Raw genomic sequence first — 8650 nt, 5'->3', positions numbered from 1 at the left:
AAAATGGGCAGAAGACGTAAATAGACATTTCTCCAAAGAAGACATACAGATGGCCAAGAAGCACATGAAAAGCTGCTCAATGTCACTAATTGCTAGAGAAATACAAATCAAAACTACAATGAGGTATCGCCTCACACCAGCTAGAATGGGCATCATCAGAAAATCTACAAACAACAAATGCTGGAGAGGGTGTGGAGAAAAGGGAACCCTCTTGCACTGTTAGTGGGAATGTAAACTGATACAGCCACTATGGAGAACAGTATGGAGGTTCCTTAAAAAACTAAAAATAGAATTACCATATGACCCAGCAATCCCACTACTGGGCTTATACCCAGAGAAAACCATAATTCAAAAAGACACATGCACCCCAATGTTCATTGCAGCTCTATTTACAATAGCCAGGACATGGAAGCAACCTAAATGCCCACTGACAGACGAATGGATAAAGAAGATGTGGTACATATATACAATGGAATACTACTCAGCCATAAAAAGGAACGAAATTGGGTCATTTGTAGAGACGTGGATGGATCTAGAGACTGTCATACAGAGTGAAGTAAGTCAGAAAGAGAAAAACAAATATCGTATATTAACACATATATGTGGAACCTAGAAAAATGGTACAGATGAACCGGTTTGCAGGGCAGAAATTGAGACACAGATGCAGAGAACAAACGTATGGACACCAAGGGGGAAAAGTGGCGGGGGGAGGGGTGGTGGTGTGATGAACTGGGAGATTGGGATTGACATATATACACCAATATGTGTAAAATGGATAACTAATAAGAACCTGTTGTATAAAAAAATAAATAAAATAAAATTAAAAAAGAAACCCAAACAAAAAAACAAAAAACCCCACAAAACTCTTGTAAATATACTTCTTTCTATACCAGAATGAAACACAGGAAATGCTTAGGTATCCCTGGTTTATAAAGGGCTTCTCCAGCTATAAAATTGATAAATAGCTAAGAGGGGTAAACCCTTCTATTTTTTAGACTCTACATGGCATCATGCATTATTGTTTAGAGGCAAACATCTTCTGTCACCAATGTTTACTTTAGTGGGTGCCATTCTCCAGCCATTTGTCATTAAGCACTATTTCTAATCTTGCATTCACAGAATATAAATGGGACCAAAATTTGTAGGAGAAGTCTAATGTTAGTAAAATAGGCAGTTCAATTCAAAGGCTATAAAAAGCAATTTTAGTTTCTTTCAAAAAACAGTAATGGCTTATAATCACGATAACTAAATTTTAGTTTTATATTTTTCAGAGAAAAAAATAATATGAAATAAGCCACACTACAATTTTCTCATTTGCTTATAACTTCCTAAAACTACATTGCTAAATTATGTTTTGTTGGTTGTACATTTTATTTTTACTTTTAAAAAACTGATTAGGGGCTTCCCTAGTGGCGCAGTGGTTGAGAATCTGCCTGCTAATGCAGGGGACACAGGTTCGAGCCCTGGTCTGGGAAGATCCCACATGCCGTGGAGCAACTAGGCCCGTGAGCCACAACTACTGAGCCTACGCGTCTGGAACCTGTGCTCTGCAACAAGAGAGGCCACGATAGTGAGAGGCCCGTGCACCGCGATGAAGAGTGGCCCCCGCTTGCCACAACTGGAGAAAGCCCTCGCACAGAAATGAAGACCCAACACAGCCAAAAATAAATAAATAAATAAATAAAATTAAAAAAAAAAAAAAATCATCTGTTAAAAAAAAAAAAACTGATTAGATGCAAATTCCATAATAAAAATACTTTGATATTGCTCTGGAAACATGATGGCACACAGACAAGGCCTTTACAATGATCAAGAATTCATCAATTTATCTTATTCAAATTCCATGAATATTAATAACTATGTGAAAGACTTTTTTGTTGGACTGTTTCTAAATTTATTATTTTTTTATTGAAGTATAGTTGATTTAAAATGTGTTAGCTTCTGGTGTACAGCAAAGTAATTCAGATATATATATATACATATATATATATATATGTATATATATATATGTATTTTTTCAGATTCTTTTCCCTTATAGTTTTTTTTTTTAAACATCTTTATTGGAGTATAATTTGCTTTACAGTGGTGTGTTAGTTTCTGCTTTATAACAAAGTGAATCAGCTATACATATACATATATTCCCATATCTCCTCCCTCTTGCATCTCCCTCCCACCCTCCCTTATAGTTTATTACAAGATATTGAATATAGTTCCCTGTGCTATACAGTAGGACCTTGTTGTTTAACTCTTTTATATATAGTAGTTTGTATCTGCTAATCCCAAACTCCTAACCTCCTCACCTCCTTTCCCCTTTGTTAACCATAAATTTGTTCCTATGCCTGTGAGTCCGTTTCTGTTTTGTAAATAAGTTCATTTGTATCATTTTTTAGAGTACATATATAAGTGGTATCATATGATATTTGTCTTTCCCTGTCTGACTTACCTCACTTAGTATGATAATCTCTAGGTTCATCTATGTTGCTACAAATGGCATTATTCCATCTTTTTTTTATGGCTGAATAATATTTGACTGCATATGTATAAAGACTCCTTTTTAAACATAAATTCTTAGATGAAAGACCTCGTGACCTCATTAGGATAGAAACTGTGCCTGTCATGCTCTTTATGGACTTCAAGGTTTACCCCAGAGCATTGTACATGGGAAGACTCAATGGAATTAATCGGCAAGATTTCCATTACAATGAACAAATAACAATGAGTTTGACAGTTGGGTAGTTTATGCTCTTAGTAAGGATAGATGAGAATAAATGAACAGATCCTTTAATTATTTTATAACACACATATGTGTGCACACAAATCTCTCCCTCTACTACACAATTACCTGCGATATGCTTGTGTGGCCATACCCTGCCATGGAAATAGAATCCTAAACACACATATAAAGACACAAGGGGAAAATACAATGGGACCATCAATAAGTAGCTGGATGAGAAAAGCATTTATAAACACCATACACAGAGTTCTCAGTACCATTTAAATAAGTACATAAAGCTCTCTTCATTTCATGGAAAAATAAAATACCTTTCAGGTTGGCCTTGAAATTTATGAATATATTGTCTGCAAGAAAATGCTCATGAAGCAAAACCAAAGGCTGCAGTTGTAAATCTCTAAGAGGCCACTGTAAATCTGTAAACCATCTGCTATACTTAAATTCTATTTTCCTGATCTCAAAGCATCAACACCATCATTTATTCCTATTTTTTCTCCTCTCTAGGGCTTAATTCAGTCCAGTGGGCCAGATCTATGCTAATCAACACCTCATAGGACGACAATAAGGTCCAAATGTAGAGTTCAACCTCTTTTCAACCACTGTGAGCAAACCACCTGTGGCCGAAACTTTCCAACCAGTATACCGCTCCTCAGGCATGCTGATCACTTCAGCTTTCAAGGCTTTAAATAATTTATAGAGCTTAAGTGCATATAGCAATTTACTAAAGTTCTACAAAGTACTGAAAGAATGAGACACTGAAGATAATTAGTAATGAACTCCTAAAGCGAGCTCCCAAAGTGGATTCTAATGAAAAGACTGAGGCAGACCATCCTCAGTTCTGCCAAGCGAAGTCTCTAAAGATAATTGTTTATTGCTCAAGGGGAAATAATTATGCCAGAAGGAACTGTCATCTTAGTAATAAGTTACTGTACAATTAGAGGGAAAAGTCAGTTTGTCTGGGCATGCTAGGGGAAGAACAGGCTGGAGAGTTTTCTAAGGATGCAAATAAACACACTGGATCATCTTGGGTTATACGAAGAAACCATTTTTTTATTTGATTATGGTTCAAATCCCTCCTGGTACTAAATGATGATCTTTTAAGGGGATGGCCAAGTAAATTAAGGATGCTTAACACTGATAGCATTAGCAAGCCAGAAACAAAACACTGATTTCTATCCTCCTTCTCCAACCATGTTCTACTGGCTACCTTCCAGTAGAAAATAAAACCAATTCTACTGCATCATCAGAAAGATTGACTTTTTTGAATGATTGTTACAAGCACTTAAGTATTTCTAAAATATGGCCAACTTTCTTTTAATATAGAATTTATAAATAAGTTTACATTCTGGCATATAGTTAAAGAGCAGATTTTTATAATTTCCTTTCTGTACTTTAAGAAAAGGTGGATTTGCTAAGGAAAGCAAAATCAATCAATCCTACTTGAACATACTTTAGAGAAGGTTTAAACAAAGTACAATTCCAAATAATGAGATCACAAAATGCAGCTCTAATGAAGGATTGGGGCCAATAGACTAAAAGTAGGGAAGAATTTGTTTGATGGCTGCACTTCTCAGATTTCCTAGGACAGTCCAAATTCCAAATACCCTGTCCCACTCTTGCCATCAACTACTGAAATGATTTCAATATTTGACATGCAAGTTAGAATTTCCACATATCTTTTTATAGACAAAAGTAATACAGAAATCTTTTTAAGAGCATGCATTCTGATTATCTGATACAGAGTATGAAGTAAATGTGGAAAACAAATCTAGTAAACGTTGAAGGAAAATGAGTTTTACAAAAGGTACTGATAAACCACGTTTAATGGTTGATAAAGAAACAAGCAGCTCCTGGCATCCAGGTGCTGGCCAGGCACACACAGCTAGGCTGCTGTGTTCACCTACGGAACATCGACAGTTGAAAAGAACATCAACCTCAGACAAGTTCACTTGGTGACAAAGATGGACCAAGACAAAAACAAGACCATTCTGTAACTGTGTGGGACACAAACGTGTGAACACAAAAATTACTGTCCTCATATTCTGGTTAATATCTTTACCAATCACAGCTTTAGTCTCACTCCTCTTTTCTTGCCTTCTAGTTAAGAATTCTTAAGATATTCTGTTACAGATTATTCCCATTTTCAGACAGCATCCAATTCAGAGCAAAGCTTCGCTTCCTTGAACACTCCCCAGAATCACCTAACACAAGACTAAATCCCATAACATCCTCTTACTAACAGATCCACAGTTCCTCATGGTCTGCATTCTCCATTGTTACAAAAAGTAAATAAACCTAAGTTTGTTCAAATACAGATGTGTTCCTGGTGGTCTTCGGCTGAAGGTAATTGACATAGTAAATATAGATGCATTGCATGCCAACAGAGAAAACAAAATATGTTCATTTTGCTATAATAATGTCATTAATACCAGCTGAAATATATCATTTCTTCAAAAGATGTAACAACTAAAAACAAGACCAATGATTTTATGGACCAGCATTCAAGTACTATCTCTGCCTCTCTCTCTTCTTAATTCTCAAATAATTGCATTAGGAAGCCATGTGAGTAACTGGAAAATACAATAATCATATATGTTGAAACTAAACAGGAAATAGAAACTTAGTGCCTGTGTAAATTCACACAAAATCAATTGAGAAACAAAGGCTGAAATGAATAAAAGGGTTGTATGAATGTATCAACTCTTTAAATCACAAGTAACACATTTGATAAATTTTAATTTGAAATTTAACACGTTAGGAAGATGCCACAGAACATTTATACAAGAGGTAGATCGGAGTGTTAAAAGTATTAGCAGAAACAAGAAATACTTAATCGCCCACTTTAAGAAACCAATTTTACATTGATTTCAGGCCTCCTGTCCTATAACTGACCACATTCGATGCTTCTTATCTGTACCATGTGAAGTATTACAGACTATGGTGATAAGGCAGTGCTTCTTAAACTTTAATGCTCATACAAATCATCTGGAGATCCTGTTAAAAAGCAGATCCTGATTCAACAGATTTGAAGTACTGCCCAAGATTCTGCCTTTCTATCAAGCTCCCTGGTGATGCCAATGCTCTCTCTCCAAACATCATACCAAGTAGCCCAGTCATAACAATTCAGTGTTGTAAGGGCAGGCTAGGAAGTTTCTGTGGCTGATGCTTATGCCTGCAATCATACCTACTGAACTGTTACAGCCCATGACAGGCCCACACACTTCCTCTAGAGACGGCTGGCAGTCAGCAGTTTTTGGAAGTTCTCTGGCAGCCTAAGGTTGGCCTAGCAGGAGGGAAGCAGCTGAATAATGAAACTGCTTCCTGCGGCGTTAGCAACTATTCATATTCCACCAGGGCAAAACCAGAATATTCCTTTTCTGTACTTAAGGCAAAAGGAACCTTTCTTTTACTGGGATTTCCAATCTCATCTATCTTTGTCTCTTTGTAACTCTGCAACATTCACCTGCAAACATATTTTCCCTACTCCCCAAAGCTTGCTTCAATTCAGGCTTATATATATAATTCATATCCTAGGCATTGAAATTTCATAAGTGGTTTCCTGGAGGTTTTGGTCAGTTTGCTCTTAAATAATCATAAACACCAAAAATCTAGAGGCTGCTCAAGAGAAACCAGGAAGACCTTATATACCCTGTGTTTATAGCCCAGAAGTTGAGAGATAAAAGGGACCTAAGTGTTCTACTAACTCAGTGGGCCCCAACAGTCTTTGGTTTGGAAGCTGTGATACTTGTAAAGGACGTGGGGGTCAGGCCAGCTGGGCCACAGTGCAGCAGATAAACCATCACACACGCCCACAGACTAGCATTGTTCCACAGTCTGCAGTGCAGCTGTGCCTCTGTGTTAACTAACAGAACTAGAGGCTCAGTATGAAACTCCACCCAGAGCCTGGATTTTAGACTCAGGTGACCTGAATTCTGAAGGTGTTCTTACACCCACATTAAGTAATGGCACTAGAATTTCAGGGTCAGTGACATGGGGAATCAAGGCTTAGAAAAGACCCAATTTAAGGCTCCTCTGTATTGGCTGACAACTATAACCAACTTATAAGTGTTTTCCCACGTGAGAAAACTAGGGAGGACTGCAACAGACATGCTTACTTCATTTGATGCCATCCTTGTATCTTTTGCTCAGATCTGAATCAATTTCACTCACCAGAGAAAGGATCATTTGACTAAGATCTATGTGTCTGTAGGCTCATTCTCATCCTTTCTCAAACCAGTCCTGTGCTGGACTCCTTTCTGGAGAATACCACAGAATTGGGGTGTGTTTAACATCATTACATGAACTTCTAACTACATTATATACTAATTATATGTACTCAAAAACAGCACCACTAGAAGGTTCACAAAATTAAAATACAAATAAGTAAAACAAAAATCATAGAAGTAATCACACAAAATGGTTTGTGAGGTTTTCTTATAATTCTCACATGCTGAATATTTTCTTTAGTTGACCACTAGACATCAAAGAAAAGACGTAAATGCAAAAACTCTTTAATTGAGAAAAATCTATTTTTTAAAAAGGAAGCTATTTTACTCAATCAATTTTAGTGTTGAAATACAAGAATTCTCGGGAGAAAAAGCCAATTGCTATAGTTTACAAAAGAGCAAACCAGGATCCAGGAAAGTAGAGAAAAATAGCTCAAATAGGTGGTTGGTAGTAAAGCCAGAACTGGAACCAAGGTCCAGTGTTAGTGCCAAGACCTGTGGTCTTTCCTCTATATCACAATATGTTTACATATTTTAGGACTCAGTAATAATATCTTGCACAAAGTAAACTCTCAAATGTTCATTGGATATTTTACTGAAAAAGAAATATCTAACTGCAAGGGAAATATTAAATTCATACTCTTAAATCAGATCACGATGGGATTCTTATTTTTGTTACTGCTCTCATGTCACTAAAGAGATCTCTAGAAATTCAATGAGCCAATTCACAGTTCATCTTCTAGCCAGACTTCTAACTGTATATCCAGACATTAAAACACAGATCTTTAAAGCAAATGCAAAAGCATTTTGCTTTTGTATTGAAAAAAATGAAATTCATCTAAGCATCAAGAATGGATTATAACTTTACCATTTACTACAAAGTATATGGATAATCAGCTAAACAACCTATAAAAATAAAAACGAGAAGTTATTCCATACTGTTGCTCCAATCTATTTTTTAAAAAAAGAATGCAATTACCAGTTTGAGGCAGTAGAATTTTGGAGTCTTCAGATATTTTACTTGTAGGCACAATCCATGGCTTTTGACTTGAAGCTACAGCAAAAAAGAAATGGAATTCACTGAGAATTTTTTTGAGAGGATAAAGAGACAGAAATAGGTTGCTGGTGTGGTTAAGTGGCTACCAGTAGCCTGAAATAAAAAACACATACTGGTCCAATTAAACATCATCACATATCAAGAAGAAATCAATATACACCCATTCAGAGAGCATTTGAGTAGAGACTAGAAGGAAACTAGAGTTTGGTGTCATACTCTCACCTTTTTGAGGACGGAAAACTAACTAAATGGGCTATATATAGAATTAAAAGATTGATAACTGTTACTGAATTTGTAGAAAATCCAATCAGAGAAATAGTTGTTTTTGGCTTTTTTTTTGTTTAAACCAAATCAACCACTTGTTTGGCTGAGCTGACTGAATTCAGCAGTTCATTGAGGTTTGCATAGATAAGATCCAGTAAACGTGTTCTACAGAATTAAGCAATCACCACCCACGTCATAACACCAGATTTAAGGTGCTGTTATTACCCAAGGTGCCCCCAGGTTTCTCAAAAGGGAAGGGTGTTTTTGCCTGAGGAAATTCTGGAAGCCTTTTCGGAGCTGCAATGAAACACACAAGAAATGTTATGGCTTGAAGTGTGAGAGAAAAGGTTTTTAAAATCTCAAGCTTCAAAA

Source organism: Eschrichtius robustus, chromosome 6 (assembly GCF_028021215.1).
Source record: "Eschrichtius robustus isolate mEscRob2 chromosome 6, mEscRob2.pri, whole genome shotgun sequence".
Lineage (NCBI taxonomy): Eukaryota > Metazoa > Chordata > Mammalia > Artiodactyla > Eschrichtiidae > Eschrichtius > Eschrichtius robustus.
Note: the sequence above shows the minus strand (reverse complement) of the source record.